The 18,749-nt window shown below is 43.2% G+C and overlaps 1 protein-coding gene across 4 annotated transcripts in view; it reads right to left on the bottom strand.

The window, feature by feature from the left end:
• Window positions 1-10,322, bottom strand: part of LIFR (LIF receptor subunit alpha) — a 70,374-nt gene extending 60,052 nt beyond the window's left edge. For 3 of the 4 annotated variants that reach the window (XM_027606392.2, XM_027606394.2, XM_027606395.2), the window contains exon 1: window positions 9,997-10,322. The gene's annotated coding sequence lies outside the window, so the exon portion shown is untranslated. Of the gene's footprint in view, window positions 1-4,199; window positions 4,309-9,996 lie in introns of all 4 variants that reach the window. The other variant, XM_027606393.2, reaches the window with a different exon arrangement.
• Window positions 10,323-18,749: the final 8,427 nt, after the last annotated feature.

Here is an 18,749-nt window from a genome sequence, read left to right as displayed (position 1 = left end):
ACCCCCGATTCTTTCTCAGCTTTACTGAGGTATAACTGACAAAACTGGATACATCTCAAGTGTACAACCTGATGATTTGATATACACTGTGAAGTGACTACCGCAGTCAAGTTAATTTACATGCCTATCACCTCACAGTTACCTTTGTGTGTGTGGAGGGGGTAAACATGCTTCAGATCTATTCTCACAGCAATTTTCAAGCATTTGGTACACAACTAACTACAGTCATCATGCTGTCCATGAGACCCCCAGAACTCCCGTATCTCCTAACTGAAAGTTTGTACCCTGTGACCGACATCTTTAACTCAAGCAGATACTTCGCCCCTCCGGACTTGACCTACTCCCTATTTTACAATTACACCCACACTAGGGGACCCCCTGAACATTTAGCAACTTAAGGGGAAGGCACCAGCAGATCTGTGTTTGGGAGCTCTGAACACACGGAATGCTTTTGCACTGAGTTTAATCAGAAGCTTCAAGAAAGGGCACGGCACACTGGGCATGAGAAGAGCTTGCGGTCTTCACCACTCCACGTGTCACCACCTTGACATGATGGGGAAAATTCTGAAAAACTTGAGGGGCCGAGCCTGCTGGGGGCTTCTTCCCCTCGGCCTAGGTTACTGCAGGGCTCCTCACTGGTCTCTGGATTCCCAAGCTGTCCATGGCACAACCGGGAGTCAGCTTTCTGAAATGCTGGTCTCACATGCCTGAAATTTTCCATCACTCTCCCTGGCCTACTGGAAAAGGGGCCAACTTTAGCATGAGACATGAGGCTCTCCACTGTTTCATGCCACCCAACCTCCCACTCCCACCTCTGCCCACATCGCCTCTGTGCTCGGGTCCCACCAAAACTGGGCCGTCCTCTGTGTCACTGCACACGCTGCACCCTCTGCCCAGAATGTCTGTCCCACTCGTCCTTGCCATGTAACAGACACCAACCCATCCTTCCAAACTAAGCTCACATTGTCCCACATCCAACCTCCACCGTCTTTTGTTATTGGTCTCCAGAACGGAGACAAATTTCAGTTGCCATGTACCATCTAGATTACCACTGTTGTCCACCTTGTAGTAAAAGATATTTCTTATTGTCTCTACTAAAAGCACAAAGACAATGGGCAGATCAGACCCACTCAGCAAGGTACGTGACCTCCACTGCACCTGCAAGCATTCGAGTTTTGATCCCAGCAATACATCCCTTGGAATGTGTGAGTATAGCAATCACAGCTTTGACTATTCGTCAGTGAGCTGAAAAGGTCCCAGAGACATCTGTACTTTTACTGAAGCTGGCGTCTGAGAAAGGGCAAGTGGGCAATGTCTAGCCAACAGCCTCATGTCTGCATGTCAACACAGCTTGGCTGCTCTCTACTTGCCAGTGAGTGCTCAGTCCCTCTCACTGAGAGAGATAAAGGGCGTTTTTTCTTTCGGAAAAGCGATCGCCCCTCAACCAAAAAAGAAAGCTGACTGCTGGTTCCAGTGGGGGCGGGATGGAGAGGGTAAGGTGGACCATGGAAAGCAAGAGTGTAGACAGAAAAAACGTGACATAAATGATGAATAAAGTCTTGGCTCTGCTGGTGCTTCTGACCTGTGACATGACTTAACCTTCCAAGCCTTTTACACAGGCACAAGAAAAAAGGATTCGTGAAACCATCTTCTTTATTAGGCCGGATGAGGGAAAAAAAATGAGATGCAAGGTCACTGCTTGTCATGAAAGTTCTGAGGCTTCCTTCGTGACTGCTGCATCTACTTTACGTCAGAATTTGTCCACTGTTGCCAACTTAAAAACTGTCCTTACATTAGGAAATTACAAAATTAATGTCGTTTTACATATTTTAAGCTGCATGCTTTACTGCCCTCATCCTCAGTAAGATTACGTGCTAGAATTTCTCAAATGGGATACCCATGAATTCCGTTCGTCCTAAATTTATTAGTAGGAACCCATCTCAATAATTTTATACCCATGAATTCCATTCGTCCTAAATTTTTTAGTAGGAACCCATCTCAAAAAGGCATGTCCTTCACAGAAGATATACCATAGCAATTGTAACACTATTAGCCTAGGATAGTCTCCCACCTGTATAATGTAAATGATCAGTAAATCCTCAGTGAAGGAAATAACCTAGTCTGCTCCTCATGTGTTCATGGAATAAGCAGGAGGCAGTGTTTGTGTTCACTGAAAAGTAACATCACAACAAAGTTTCTCTCAGAATTGCAGGAGAGGAAATAAGTCCTGCTTGACTGTCAGCTGCCGCAGCACCATTTACTGAGTGTGTGCGGGTCTCCGTAATGGCCACTTCCCAGGTGGTGCAAGTGAAGGGGGCATGTCTGTCCTGGGCACTGCTCTGTATCTGATGTCTACCCACTGCCTGGGGGGAAAAAAGGCCCCTATCAGTTCCGGGATGAGTGAATCACATTTCATTCTAACTCTACAAAAGGAAAGATCGGATCTTGACCTTCAAGAACTTACCATACAGGACTATTAAAGACAAAAACACAGAAGGAAAAATTAAAAAAAAAAAAAAAAAAAAGGCTTCGATTCAAAATAAAATTTCTTGGTAATGCAAAGCATTTCAGTTTTCAAGTAAATAAAAATTCAGCAAAATATTTCCCAGTGACCAAAAGCAATGAAATATTTTGTCAGAATGTCCCGAAATGCTTTTCACAACAGTTTGATATAACTTGTAAAACAAGTTATTCTGCTTAGAAATTCTGTATTAACAGGAACATAATAGTGGCCTTAATCATATCAGATTGGTGAGGTCAAGGTAACATTTATCAAACACCCGCAGGCACCTTGAGCTGGATATTATTACTCCCATTTTACAGATAAGGAAAGAAACACAAGACACAACTTGCCCAAGTTCGCATAACCAGTAAATGGGAAATAGCATCTAATCCCATTCTCTTAACTACATAACTTGCTTTATATAAAGGAAATCAGGAAAATGATTAATAAAAAATAATAGTCACCTGTAATTTCAACACACAAAGATAATCTTACCTAACATTTGGTATATAATTTTCCTGGCATTTTACCAAATTGTATATACAGACAGACACACACAAACACAAACTCACTCTCTCACATTTACCCCCCAAAACAAATAGCCAAAAACCTCAGATCAATTTACACATGCCGTTTTGCAATCTGCTTTTTCAGTTTGCAAATTCTGATTTTCTTTCACATCAATAAGTTACTCCCCTACCTCACTGTTAATAAGTAAAGGGTTCTCTATTACATGTACATACCACAATTTATGTAGCCAATCTCCCTATTATTGAGCACTTAAACTGTTTCTGGTTTACAACTAACATAAACAAAACTACAAAAACCATTTCTGCAAATTAGAGGTTGTTTTTTTGTGTGTACTTTGTGGGGAAGTCACCAGAATCTAGAGATGTGTTTTTCCAAACTTCAGAGAGCACCCCTTCCCAATTTTGAGACACTCCACTAAGCAGACTTCCCACCAAGTTAAGAATCACCGTGGGGGAGAAAGCTACTGACAGAATATGGTATCATGCATGCACTGTGTAGGTAAGAATGACTGCTATAGATTGGTCTCTGTACACATGCTTATTTCTTTTTCCTTAGTTTAAATTCCTAGTGATGGAAATGCCTGACTAAGGGACATGGCACATTTTTGAGGCTTTCCATGAGTAATACAAAATTGTCCTCCTGGAAAGCTGTAACAGTTGAAACACCCACCAGCAGCATTTGAAAGTGACAATTCCCCAAACCAGTTGGCTAGACTTGTTTTTATTTATTTTTTAAACAATCAAATCCCTATATAGCCTTAAGTTTTAAAAAACAGTGAAACTATGTACAACACCAAACAATTCAGATTAACAAATGTTATATAAAATACATACGTTTTCAAATGCAAAATATAAAACATTAATGATATCAAATCCCAGCAGGCTGAGCATACAGAACAACAATTAGAAAATTTAGTGAAACCAGGCTCAGAAAGGTGCCAAGCTAGTAAGTAAAACCCCACATCTTCACTTGCCCATCTGGCTAATATTACGCTTAACATTTGAGGCTTTGATAGCAATAAGCCATATTTTTTAACAAAAAACTTATGAAATTGTACATTCTTTCAAATTTTATAAATACTGTACTATCTTATAGCCAGTATGGCAATCTGAAGTTGTTAAAACCCTGTAGATAATCATTTATCAACAAATATCTGAATGCCTACTATGAGCTGGGCAATTTTCTCTGTTGAGGACATACTGGTGAACCCCACAAAGTCCCTGCCTTCAGTGAACTGCTGTTCTGGCGGCGGGGGCGGGGGGGTGCTCAGGAATCTGCAGGGAAGAAATCAGCAAATCATGGTTACAATGCCAGTCTGGAACCACCGGATTCTTGGGCAAATTATACCATCTCTAGGTCTCCCAGTTTCTTCATCAATAAACTTAAGAAGTTGACCAGATGACCTGAGACCTCTTCTGGCTCTCCAATTCTAGACTTTCTTTGGTTTTGTTTGAATGTTTAAGTTTTTATTACTGATAAGAGCTTTGCATTTTAAGCTCTACATAGTTCCACAAAATCTGAATGTGGATCTACAAAAAAGATAATTTTACATCAACAGTAAAACTCTGGTGGATCCAGGCATCTTCAAAGAATCAACACAGGACAGATTCCAATTAGATGAAGATGTATGTCCCAACTTTAACGGTTTCTAAAATACCCTTGCCTCCTTCCCTTCTGTACTGTACTATAAATACTGAGGATGGGATGTGAAACAGGACCTTACTGGAATGGCAGCAGCCAGGAATGGCTGGCACCCCAGCTTTCAGGTGGCACCCTGGCGCCCTCAGGGGCTACGGCACTGGAGTCCTGGTGGTTTCTCACTCCTCTGCAGCTTACGCCCACCCTCAACTCAACAGACACGCAGGATTCTGTCTGCAGAATGTCTACAGCTCGCAGCCCCATTAGCATTTCTAATATTAGAAATGGGAAGCACTACTACTGCTACCACTTGTTATTTTCCACCAGATGCTCCTGCCACCACCATTTCAAGTGTCCTCAGATCCAGAGTCTCCTTGCAGGCTGCTTCAGACAGCAGTCAGAGGAAGGCAGAGCAAGGGGCCTCAGCCTCCCAAGCCCCCATCTAGGGAAGCTCCACACACAGACTTTCAGGAAGTGGTATCGCCTCCTTGTGGTCTGTCAGGATACTGCCACTAAATAATCGAGATAGATTCTCAGTTACAGGCACAGAGGAGGATTCCAAGTTGTCTTCTGCATGGCCTACAAACCAGGAGAACAGGTAAAAGCCAAGATTATTCTCACCTCTGTGGTTAAAATTCCATGAAAAAATTCACCAACAGTTTTTTCTCAATGTCCAACATAAAACCATAAAACGGTATCTGCTAAAACACCTTTGCTCACATGAGCGACATTAGCAGCGACTGGTGAGAAAGTTATGTGCTGTAATTTTAGACAATGTAAGACAAATTTGGAATTCCCGCATCTCTATAGCTCACAAAGGAAATATAAAGGAAGTAGTAAAAGTACTTTAACTCAAACATCTATGCCGCTAAATCACCACAAGCAATTACATATAAAACAGATGCTTACATGCTCCTGCTACATGAAGAGCTTTTACTGCAGGGACAGTGACAAAGGACAAAGCTGACTTTACTTAAGCCTTAGAGTCGTCATAGAATCCATCCTTTACCCAGTGTCTGCACAGAGCTTATGAGAAAAAGTTGGAAGATAAACCCAGACACAACTTATTGGGTTCTGGTGTCAACCAATTAGAACAGCAAATTAAACAATTCAGAAGCCTCATTCTGCAAGATGACAAAACTCCTAATGGCAAACAGAAGCCAAAAAGCCACAGTCAAGAGAAATAGAACAGATTCTTATTAGACATCTATAACAATTGCTTGGCACAAAACTCTTTTCCCACGCTTTCAATTAATATAAAGGAACATGTATTTAGAATGACAAACAGATTAGAAGTTGGGAAGAGGAAATACCAGAGTTCCTGACAGTCCCTAAAATAGAACATGCGCACACTCTTCCTCTGAGGATAAAAGTACCTGCAGAAAGTACATATATTTTATTTGCTCAATAGCCTGCCCTCTGCCCAAAGGAATTAATGCATTCAGTATCCAAAAAGAAAAAAAGGCATCTGAAAATTTTACACTTAAGCAACTAGCAAATCTACTGAAATCAAAGGTGAAACTTCTGATAAATTACTCAGAAATCACTATAATGTCCTGGAAAGTTAGGTAGGTTTTTAAGGCTTCATACTTTAAGTTCATGGAAAAGCAATCAAATGCAACCAATGTAAAGCAATACTTTGAGAGGATGTGTATAACAGATTTGGTAACGTCAAAGGCCAGAGCCAAGATGGAAAGCTCAAATGAGACTCCGGAATCTAAGTAGTTTGACCAAAATCCGGCAAGATTATTTTTTTAAACTCTCAGATTATTCATTAATTTAACAGGTATTCCCAGCCCATCCTGGCCGAAGCTGTTCCTGGGTGGTGAGAAAGGATGGGGAGCAATCAGACACTGCCTGCCCTCCTGGGGCTTCCAGCAAGTGGAGGACCGCCACCATCCATGGCCTCTATTCCATGTCTGCAAACATTCCTTCACACACGCAGATAGCCAGGACACTGACTGCAGTGCCTGCTCGCTCCTGCCCGCCACTCTCCCCATCTCCCTTCCATCATAAACCCCAGCCACAGAGACAGCCCTCTGTTCCTCTGGCAAGAGAGGCTCAGACCCCCTGCAGGGCCTTTGCACTTGCTGTTCCCTCTGCCTGAGCCACTCTTCCTCCAGACCTCTAAACACACAGACTTCTTCCCTCATTCAACCCTCTGCTCAAATCTCTCCATCTGAGAAAGAGTGTTCCAGGGCTGCTCAATCTAAAACAATGGCCCTCACCCTGCCCCTCTTACTACAGCAACTCTTACTACTTCCCCAGTACAGAGCACTATTTGGCATTACCTCTTTTATTGCTTCTCTGCTTTTTGTTCATCTCCCCCAGTAAGATGTGAACTCATTACAGCGAGGTCTGTCCACCCTGTGCACCGTTGTATTTGCAGATATATATATCTGCAATATAACAGATGCTCAATATATACTTATTTAAGAAGAGCAAATATAGGCAATATTGGCAGTTTTGTACTACAATGGCAGGTGCCACATAATAAAGGAAAAACACCTTAAACGCTCAATGAGTTCATTAGTTGAAAAAACTATAGCTTACAGGAGTCTTAAAATACTCTAAAAAATAAATGTAATGAACATATAAAGGTCAACACTAGCTAATACTCAACTTTTATATTAGGCACAATTTCTAGGATTAGCAGTACTTCTACAACTTATTAATTCAACAAATATTCACAGCCTATCCTGACTCAGGCTGTTCCTGGGGGTGAGAAAGGATGGGCAGCAACCAGACCCTGCCTACCCTCTGGAGGTAGGGTGTTAAAAGCACCCTGAGAGGTCAATTTTTAATTTAAATGAGCCAAATATTTTCTGAAAGCATACCCGCCCCCCTTAAGAGTTACTCATACCCTTCTCCCAAACTGTACAATTTGTAACCATATTGTAACAACATTAAAAGAGGAGAATTTGGTGATAATCTACAGAAGGCAGGCATTTAGTGCCTCATGGTAAACCAAAACTGCCTTCATCTTCAATTTAATCAAAGGCACAAGCCTTTTCTCCATGTTCAGAAATATTTAATCTCTTGTGAATTTTTCTTACAGATTATTCTTAAAAGTTTATGTCTGTTCTTTCTTTTCTTGAAACAAAGAGGTAGGGTACTAATCAAGGTGTTTGACTTTAGTTCCTGGCCATCATGGCTCAGGCTTCACCACAAAGACACCAAAGATTCCTTACGGATCACTATGAAATTATACAAAAGCAAAAGGTGTATACTGGAGAGAAGGGGCATTTGTTTTCTGGAATTGAGGCAAAGAAGTAAGTTACTACTGCCTTTGGGAACAACTGAAATCCACTTACAAACCTTAAAAACTAATGTTTTGCAAAAATTTTATAATGAAATATTAGAAACAACCTACACATATCTCAATATAATGGTTCACCCTTACTGGAGTACTCTCAGGGGCTCTTACAGAATGAGACCGGTCTCTTTTAAGTACTGATAGAGGGACTGCCAAGATTTAGTACTCTAAGGGAAGGGCGGGGAGCTGGTGCAGAACAGCAATATACAATGAGTCCTCATTTGTGGAAAGACAAATAAAAAGAACACATACAAAATGTTTATACTAGCATAAGCTATATCTGGAAAGATATATACAAGGAACTAGTAACCCTGGTTCCTGGGGAGAATAGGGTGCTGTGTTTCAGAGAGGGGAGAGAGATACACTTTCTGCTCCAGACCTTTTTATATCTATTCAATCTCCCACACTGTGCATAGATCGCCTGTCCCACAAATTAATACAATAAATTTTAATATCAGAATAATTTATACTACTGCCAACATATTATTCAAGGATGATCATCAAAAGCACAGACTTTCAAAAATCACAAAAGTTGTTCCATTCGACAGCAGAGTTCCTGATTCTTAATTCCCAGAAAAGAATCCAAGTCTCCACTAATTAGAGAGGCTCACTTGTGATCTCACCTATTACAAAGCAAATAAGCCTCAATTCAATTCTTGGAAGGGAACTAGCTGCTAGGTTCACCTTGAAAGCATACCTCGTATTTAAATTGAGCTTGTTACTACCTAATGAAGCCTCCAAATTAACAGTTTCCACCTGGCGATAAAACAGAAAGTCAATGTAAAAAACGAGAGGAGAGTCTGTGGAGTTTTTGAAAACACACTATACTTAGGTTTCCTTTCTTCTGCCAGGCTTAGACAAGGAACCCTCTGATATTAGTGAAATAGGATTTCAGATCTGTGGCAAAATAATAATTTTAAGGGGGGGCAAGCATAATTTGCACTATACAAACACTTTAATTTTTCATTTGTAAGGGATGGAAATTTGCTTTAAACTTAAGTTAGGCTTCATTTGTGGACCCCTGACTAAATGATACTACTAAGTCACATTAATTTTACTCCAAGCAAATTAATTTTACTTTTAATGAAACACAAATCTGAAACTGAAAACGAACATGTCAGAAGACAAACCTTAAACTCAAACCCTCTGTTGAAAAATGTTATGTTAAAAGAACACATAAAAAGAAATGTAAAACATTCACTTCCATATAAATGCTACTCAATAATTGTACACGTTATATCAATATTTGACTGCATTAAACACACCCACACAAAAAGGCACACAAAGATACCCAACTGAGAATAAAGATCATATATATACATAATTTTTTTTTCTTTGGTAGCGGAAGGTGGGGACCAGAATCACATTTTTCAAGCCCAGCAGTAAAGGCACAACCACTTGATACGAAGTTTTCTGTCGGGGTCAGAATTCAAGATTCCAGCTCCATCCTTTTAGACAACATATCAGAAGTGGCATCTTTCATGAAACCCAACTTTGATCACTAACAGTTTAACTTTGGGGTTTTCGAGTTTAGCGCTTTCGGATATAAGCACATAAAAATACAGGTAAATCACATACACTATAAATAAGGGAAGAAGAGAGGAAGAAGTGGTTTCATGAAGAGGTGAAGTACGGGGTCACGAAATCAATCGGTTGATTACATCTCCAAAGGAAAATAAAAATTAAAGCTCCTTCCCATCCCCCAGGTAGCCTCTGGTCTCAGAACTTACTGCCCTACGTGGGGCAGAAGTTCGCGACCGGGGAGTCAGTGCCCTCCGGGACGCGAGGTGGCCCAAGGGCGCACGGAGAGCGGCGCGACCGGGAGCGCTCCCCCTCCCCCCGTCACTCCTCGCGGACGCCCCCAGACCAGAGCCGGCCGGAGCGCTGCCCGCCACCCCGCCAGAGCCTCCAGGCGCTCGCGGCGGACGCGCCCACGGGACCGGGCTCCGGGCTCCGTGGCTCCCGCTCCCCACGCCCCGCGCCGCGCCCACCCGCCTCCGGCACTCACGGGCCGCTCCCGCGCCGCTATCTCGCCATCCCCCGCCGTCCGCTTGGCCGCGTCGGCCGCCGCCCGGGGGCTGCCCGGAGTCCGCAGTCGCCCGGGGACTGGAGGCGAGGAGGAGGGGGGCCGGGCACAACCCTCCGCCTCCGCCGCCGCCGCCTCGCCTCCCCTGTCCCAGCGCCGGGCTGCTCCAGGCGGCCACGGGCTTGGGGCGGCCCGCTGCCCTCCGCGAGCCCTGGGAGTCGCCGCCGCCGCCAGAGCCTCCCGGAGGCAACGCTAACGGCCACCGCCACGGCCGAGACGCTTCAGCCCGGACTGCGGCGCGCGGGGGCGGTGCCTGCACGCCGCTCGGCGGGGGGGCGCTGCTGTCCCGGCCCCGCCCCCAGACCCGCCCCGCCGCCCGCGCCCCGCGCGCCCCCGCCGGAAGCCGCCCGCGCGCCCCCGCCGCCACCGCTTCCCCCCCCCGCCCGGCCGCGCGCGTCCGGCGCTCGCTTGAGGGGCCGCCCCTGGGAGTCGGAGGACCGCGGCCGCGCGCGGGGCTGGAGAGCCGAGGGTGGCGCTTCCGCGGAAAGTCCTGTCCGAAGACCAATCTCGGAAGGTCATGGAGAAGCTGGGGAGAGCCAAGCGGCCGGGCCGGTGCAAATCCTCACAGAAGGCCGGCCGAGCGCGCCGCAGCCTTGCGGAGAAGGAGAGTGGCCAGATGCTGTCACTGCTCATTGCCAACATTGCATAGAGGATTGGAAAGTGTGGGGCCGCGTTTTCGCCTCCCCTGTAAAAACACATGAAAACCGGCTTCTGCGCCCCCGCGAGGGTGGCGGTGGCGGGGAGGGGCGATTGCTTAGATTTTGAGTTACCTAAAATGCGCCCAGGGATGGGGCTCTGCCGCTCAGGCCACCTTCCTTCTCGGTGGTGCAGGGCTCCCTCAGTCCGAGAGGGCCCGCGGGGGCATTCTGATAATATCCTGGAGCCATCTAGTCTTGCCTCCAAGGCGTGGTGGGCTTATTTGTGCAGAGAAGAAACGGATCCCTTAATGGGGTGAGATTTTTTTCCTCCGTGCATTGTTCCCATTTCCGCAGTTTCACTTGGCCTCGATTTTCTTCCAGAGTAATGCACCAAATGAAATTAGCTGGAGAGCGCTTGATGGCGCAGAATCATGGTTTGAAGATGTTTACACTCCATGCCGGACGCGTTTGATGGTGTTCTCTTCGGCACAATTAATTTTGCAAAGTTCAGAAATGTGCCAGATAGAGCCCCTGGCACGCAGAGTCACAGGGCTCTGCAGACACACCTTCAATAGGAAGCCAGCTTGTTTGTTTCATTTGTGATTTATTTGATACACCAGTATCAAGGCCAGCGTGTTTTCTAGAGACCTGTGGGTGAAATTCTGAGTTTCTAAATTGGCAAAATATGACGCTTATTTTCTGAAATAACATTTCCCTGTTGATAATGTAACTAAAATGGGCAACAAAACACCTGCAGAATGTTAATGGAAGAAGTGAGCTTCAGAGACAAAAATACATGTTTCACAGTAAGACATGGTCCCTACTAGTGTCCTAATGGCCAACTCCATCCATGTGCATATTTTATTTTACTTTTTTTCTATGTGCATATTTTGAACACCAAAACTAAATGCTTCCTATTGTCCCTAAGATCTTGTTTGGAAGACATGCTTCTATTAAGTGTACCTGAAGCTCTGTTTAAGATGTATAACATTGCTTTTTGTTTATCCCCGTTCTTGAGTCCATGATGGTTTGGGAAATTTATCATTATTCATATTGGAGAATCCTACAACTGTCTTTTCCAATAGGCACAGTGCCTAGGGCCCATTATAGTTTCAGGGGCCCACAAAAATGGTCCAGTTTCAAATCAGAAGGGAAAAAATTAACATTAAGACTTAAGAAAGTGTTTTAATACATATTAAACTATTTGTCTTTACCCTAATACAATGTTAAAATATAATTTTTAATTTTTTTTGAATGGAGGAAGGTAGTCAACAGAGGCAAAAGTGCCTAGAGCCCCAAAAATCATGTGGTCCTGTTGCCTGGGATTGAAAAATTCCTTTTCATGAAACAAATTTGCAGTTTTAAGCACATAAAATGCTAACTTCTGTCACTTTGTTTTCCAGAAAGAAAGAGAAGAGAAGAAAAGATAATGGAGAGAGGAAACATTTGGGGGCATAGTGCCTAACCTAGCATCCATTGGGTACATACCATGTACCCGGAACGGTCTATTACTCATTTAATCCTCCCCACTCATCTGTAAAATAGGTACTATTATCACACCTAGGCACTGATGCAGGTTTTTGTGAGGCCTGAAACTTATGCAACTGGGGAGTCCTCTTAAAGAAAAAGAAAAAACAAATGCAGCATACTCATGCTGCTCTAGCAACACCCAGCACAAGGGAAAACTGTAGAGGGAAAATCCACATGGAAAAAGACCTCAATCTCAGCTGACTGTGGTTAAAATACCTTACTTTTGCCAACTGTATAAAAACGTACAACCACGTGAATATATTGCTAGGGTTCCTGCCAGGGCCTTGAATTGGGGCCTGGAAAAGATAACTTGAAGCTTAGCTTTAATTAGCTTCACAGAAAACTGCCTCTGATGTATACCCAGTTCATAGGTCAGGCACTTGCTGTAGCTCCTAAGGGCCACCATAGTGCCCCCCCCCCCGACACACACATACCTAGGTATAGTTTGAAGAGTGGGGGTGTACACACTTCTCACAAAAAATAATGGATTTTATATTTCCATAATAAGGCAAGGGCTTTAAAAATACGTTAGCAGTGTTCTGATTATGACTAGGCCATAATTCAATTTGCAGCACTTGATATGATCCTGTTATCTGTGCTGACAGGAGTAAATTTTTCTTAACTACTGTGTAAAAAGGTGTATTGACCACTGTGGATTCTTAAAGGAATCTCAGCTTAATTTCAAGTGCCATGGATTTCACTCAACTCAAGTGTCATAGGTTAGTCAATCTGTAAATACTGTTTTATGTAGTATTTACTTTTGTACAATTTCCTGAGATGTTGCAAAATAAATAGCAGAACAAGAATTTGTTTTGGTCGATGCTTATATCTTCTAATATGAAGAGCCTAACACATAGTTCTTACTAAATGTTCGTCAGAGAATGAAAGAGAAAAGAGCACGTAATTCGAAGTAAAAGGGTAGGTTATATTACAAGCTAATATGAAATGGGAATGAAATAGCAAATTGTTAAACTAACTTCTTGCAGCATAGCAGAATTTAGCTTCTTAGTTATTTTGTGCCCAAGATTTGTGCTCTTCTTTCCAACTTTTGGCAATTCTCCCTGTTTTCCTGTCTTGTTCATTTCCTTTTTTGTAAATAAGATTTCATTTGAAATACTTAAAATATAAAATGATCTCTAAGTGAAACAAAAATCACAATCACACCTGTAATGAAAGTTCTGGAAATGAAAGGCTTTGTTCTTTGAAAGGATCGATCACCCACAAAAGGTGCAACCTTGAGATGATAAGGTTTTATTATTGAACTACTTCCATTTTGGCCCTTAAGCTGGCTTCTTGGGATGTGTGATCTAACGTGTGTAGTGTTTATCAATCGGCGGGATGAGACTTGGCTGTGTTCCTGAAAGAAATTTTGGAACTGAATAAAAATCTACAAATTAAGTATAGTTATTAACCAGTGAATAGTTGAAATGAGTGAAACTATTCTTTGTTTTAAGCCTGACGGACAAATGTAGATTTAAATTGGTTTATTTTAGAGCGCAGTTTTGGACAAGATTCAAAACTTTAATTAGATCCCTGTAACAAGAAGACATATGAGAGCAATCAGCTAATTTTCTCTAGATGTTATGTTCTTTTCCCAAAGTGGCCCAGAATGCTATTTGAGGGGCATGAAAAATGCGATAAAAACCATGAAAGATAGTATCTGCCCAGGATTCCGTTTAGAATATTCTCTTTCAGATAAAAAAGATTTCAGGGGTGTTATGTAAACTATTTTGGTAAATTATTATATCCCTAGCATAGCACCAACAGGATTACATTTTGTCTGTCTTTTATTTATACTGTGCCTTCTTCCAGAGAGACTTAAGGTGGTTACAATGAAAAGCAAATATTAAAAAAAAAAAAAAGTCAAAAAAACTCTGGCTGAGACAGACAATAGCATTTGAGCAGAAAACTTAGCTCCAAGTTTCCTCATAGCCAAGTGAAATAGGGAAATGAAGATTTTCATAACTCCCATTGTCAAGTAGAAGAAATCATACAATTTATTTAGGAGAAAGTCTCTCCTGGTCCAAGTTCTGAGAGGAATTTGTTATAAGGGTCTTTATATAAGGGATATTTAAAAATCTAAGTTAAGAAGGCCACTACACAACGGTTTGGGCCATCTTTTGGTGGCAAGCAGAGCTAATACATATTTTCTTTCCCGGTGAATAGCTTTGAAATTGCTATTGTTGAAAGCACGTAGCAAGACGCCCACAGAGTTATTATTATTTTTTACACCGTCCTTTGAAGGCAAGCCAAGGACGTAATATCAAATCTTGGTTTTCCCAGTTTCCTTCTTTATAAAAAGGAGTTATTAAAAGTACCTACCTCATAGGGTGGTAGAGAGAACAAATGAGTTAGTATCTGTGAAACCACTCACTGCTGTGTTACTTTTGCTAGTTTTCCTCAGCCAAGGTGCGCCGAAATAGTACCCCCTCCCCTCTTATAGCTTGTGGCATATCGTGAACAGCCTCAAGTCCCTTTTGGAAGAATGCGTTGTCTGTGCCTGACACAGAGTAAGCAATGCATATTAGCTGTGAATATTCTCATTATTACAATTTCTTTTATTCCTCCTAAATCTATCAAAGCAGATAGAAGAGCCTGTTCTGGGGCTAAGTGTGGTTGTGAAGTGGTTATAAAATCTTGTTATCCTTAGTGGGTAAAGCTTAGAGGGTGAGGAAGGGTAGATAGGTATCTCTATGGTGCCCATAAAATCATCTCTGTTCTCTTTTATTCCCTTTTATTGTTTGCCCATCATCTCCTGTCCTACATGACTTCACTTAACTATTTGATTTGAGGAGCACTGAGTAAGGGCCTTGTCCCCCAGTAGACTAACATTTAGTTAACTCCCTAGATCTTAAGACTTGTCATCTTCAAGAATCATGTGAAATTTCTTATGCTTCTGAGAGGTTAAGTACCTCAAGCTGTTAAGGCTAACTCCCAGAGTCAGAGCCTATGGTTGAAGAGGGGCGAGTCCCAGGAATGGAGAGAGCCCTTGCCAGGAGAAGGGGGCACCACTGGCCAAACCTTCTTTTCTGAAATAAACCCTACCTGCCCCCTCCACTCTGTGCCCTTCTCCATACCTCCCATTTGACCCCAAAGAACTGCTGATTGATTAGAATCCTCTTTTCTAATCTTCGTACTTCCTCTCAGCAAGCTCATCCCCCTTCCTGCCTCTCTGATCTTCCCTTTCCGTGTCTACATTCACGCCTCACATCTTATCTTACGGTCCTCCATCCCTTCACCTTTTCTCTCTTCTTTCTGCCTTACCAAACCCTCTCCTCTGGCCCTGTTTTTCTCTTTCCTCTCTGTATTCTTTATCTGTTGTCTCGAGTCATTGTGGGGCAAAGCAAGACATTAAAATTGATGCTACCTTATTCCATATAGTCCATCATCGTCCCAGAATCCTGTGCTAATAATTCTCAGTTGAGCTAATGGATCCCACAAAAGAGCAATTTACTCCATTCTCAGTGGTGATATTAAGCCCATTATTTAATTTCTTCCTACAGCTACTGCACTCAGTGTGTTGCCAGAGGCCTCTAGCACAGATGGAGAAAGAAGCCAAAAGATTAAGGAATTGAGCTGAGGTCAAGCCCGAGGTAGCGGAGTGGTTCGAAATTGGACCCAAATTCCTTAAATCCTTGAATATATTATTCTAACTAATGCACTTAATCCACAGACTTCAATGGTCTGTGCAAGACCAAAAATGTAAAACCAACAGAAAGTTTTTGTTTCCAGTTTCTGACTATGAAGAATTTTCAATGGTTACACATTTGCCAACAGACTTAATTCAGGGTCTCTAACACATTGGAAAATAATGAGTCAGTTAAATAATTAATTTCAGCAACATCCCTGGGGTTTCCTTCAGACACCTAATCCGGTCCACTGCCTGGGTCTCATATCAGAAAACAAAAATGGCCATCACTATGGCAGTTCTGGTCAACAGGGACATTTCTGTTGATGATTTGCCTACTCGAATTTGAGGTAAATGAGGACACCACTCTCAAAGGAAAAGTCAGCAACTCTGAGATTCTTTTCCGTGGCATGCCCAGGAAATCTGGGGTTTCTGGCTAGTCTGTTTGATCACATGGAATCTTATGCTCAAAGAGCAGACAAACTTTACCACCACCCAAATCCAGCTCAAAGTCATGTGCTCATGGAATTTCATCCTACCCACCTAGGTAGGCCAATCCTGGACTACACCAATTAGTCTAAGCTTGCTAGATGTTTTTCTTAACTCTAGGAAGGAGAAACAGTTGTACGTATGACCCTCAGATTGAGAGATTATTATTAATTGGTTATTAACCAGTTAATAACTATAAACAGTCTCAGTGTCGGGCACTTTCTCTGTGTTCTAAGTATTAGTCCCCCTTTACAGATGAACAAAGTTCAAAGAAGTAAAATAACAAAGATTTGAACATACCCATCTAATTCTGAAGTTATTTTAATGATTTTGAAGATATTGACTAAAAGGAGGGTTCAGAATATTTAGTTGGTAGATAATGGCAATGAACGTTTATTGAGCACTTACAGTGTGCCAGGCACTGTGTACCAAGTCATACATCCTTTGCAATCCTGTGAGTTGCAACCCTTTTACAAAGGAGGCCACACAGATATTGGCACCAGTGCACTTCAAACCACTGAGGACCGGCTCTAAAATCCATACTCCTAATTCCCGGACTCCGTTCCACCATCATCGCTGCCCAGTAAACCTTTGCCACTTCTAGCTTCAAGGGCTACACTGGGATCTCACCTCCCTGGTCAGGATATAACAGTGAAGAACAGAAAGTTCTTGCCTAATTCTAGAGAGAAAAAAACAGACAATGAACACAACAAATAGGTGAGTAATATAATGTCAGTATCAACTTGAAATACATACTTTGGAAAAAAATAAAGTAGGTTTAAGCGATAGAAAATGACAGGGGTTGCTTTTCTTTTTTTGGAGGGGTGGGGAGGAGAGGCAAAGGAATAAGGAGAGAGGGAATACCAAGCAGGCTCCATGCCCCGCGCAGAGCCTGATACGATGCTTCATGTGGGGCTCGAAGAGGGGCTCAATCTCACGACCCTGAAATTATGACCTGAATCCAGGTCATATGGACCCCAAAATCAAGAGTTGGATGCTTAACTGACCGAGCCACCCAGGCACCCCCAGGGGCTGCTCTTCTAAATGGAGGTAACTGGGAAGGCATCCCTGAGAAGGAGTTCTTGAGCAGAGAGACCTAAATGAAATGAGAGATGGAGCCTTGTTAATATCTGGAGAGCAACAGGTGCATGACTAACATGGCCCAGAACTGCAAGGAGGCCAGGGTGGCTTGAGCATAGAGCATCGAGAGACCAGAGAAGTATGATCAGGACTTTTGATTTTTTTTTCCTATGTGATCCCTCTAGCCTATAGGTGAAGAGCAGATTTTAGCGGTCAGGAAGAGAAACAGGGCTATTCTCAAGGGGCCTATGACAGTTGTCCTGGGGAGAGACCACGCCAGCTTAGACCATCATCCTTCTAGCTATTTAGGTCAGCCACCTCTTTGACTGGTCCCTCGCTTTCATTTGCTACATTCCTGCACAGATGCCCAACTGTGGGTTTTGTTTCTACAATGCACTCTGCAGCCACTGGAGGCCGGTTGAGGTTCCCAAGGTACAGACCTTAAGAGATGAGCATGGAGAAGGTTTATTGGGAAGTGCTCTTAGGGTAACAGCCTGTTGAAGAGAAGGGAAGGAAGCCAGTGGACTGGGCAGAGAAAGAAGTTCAACTGCAGTGCGGGGGCTTCTGAAGCCAGGATGACCGTTCAGAGCTGTCTGAGCTGTGGTGAGAGGTGCTGCCTTTACGCTCCTGCAGGAATCAGTCACTGGACACCAACCTTCCTGGGAAGAGGGTATGACTGTGAGTAATGGGGCTTGACAGCTGAGGGCTCTCTGTTGGCAGCGTTCTCAGTGACTTGGGTAATAAGGTCTTTATTCTTTCAGAGGGTCTGAGAACCGCTTCCCAACACCCACCACACCATCCTTCTTTACATTTGTCACTGAAACAGCCCTGATTTAATTCGTCATTCCTCCTGCTTAGACTACTTCGACTATCTCCAGAATTCCAGTAAAAGCCAAATTGCTCCTGTTGCCTATAGAATTACATTTAGACTCCTTAGCACAGCACGGAAACTTCTAAGAGCCAAACATCCTCTCCCCACCATATGTCTCACAATCTGTGCAGACAAGTCTCTTTGGCACACCCTAAAATCCATGCTGTTGCTTGGATCAGAAATGCCCTTCACTTTATCCATCAAAATCCTATTCCTCAAGGCTAGCTGAGTTCTACCTTCCTCTTTCCCCAGAACCTCTATTCTAAAACTCCTTTCATTCTGCCTGGAGTGAGTTGCTTCTTTGTTAGCTGAGTAGAGGCAGGAATGAGGCCGTCCCCATTTCACCCCCACTGAGTCCCTACCGACATTTAGCATCGTGGGCTCCCAATAATGGTGGGGGACTTGGTCTATGTCAGCTTCCACCGGTGGCCAGACCATA

This window comes from Zalophus californianus, chromosome 5 (genome assembly GCF_009762305.2).
Source record: "Zalophus californianus isolate mZalCal1 chromosome 5, mZalCal1.pri.v2, whole genome shotgun sequence".
Classification (NCBI taxonomy): domain Eukaryota; kingdom Metazoa; phylum Chordata; class Mammalia; order Carnivora; family Otariidae; genus Zalophus; species Zalophus californianus.
This window is presented reverse-complemented; position numbering and strand designations above follow the sequence as displayed.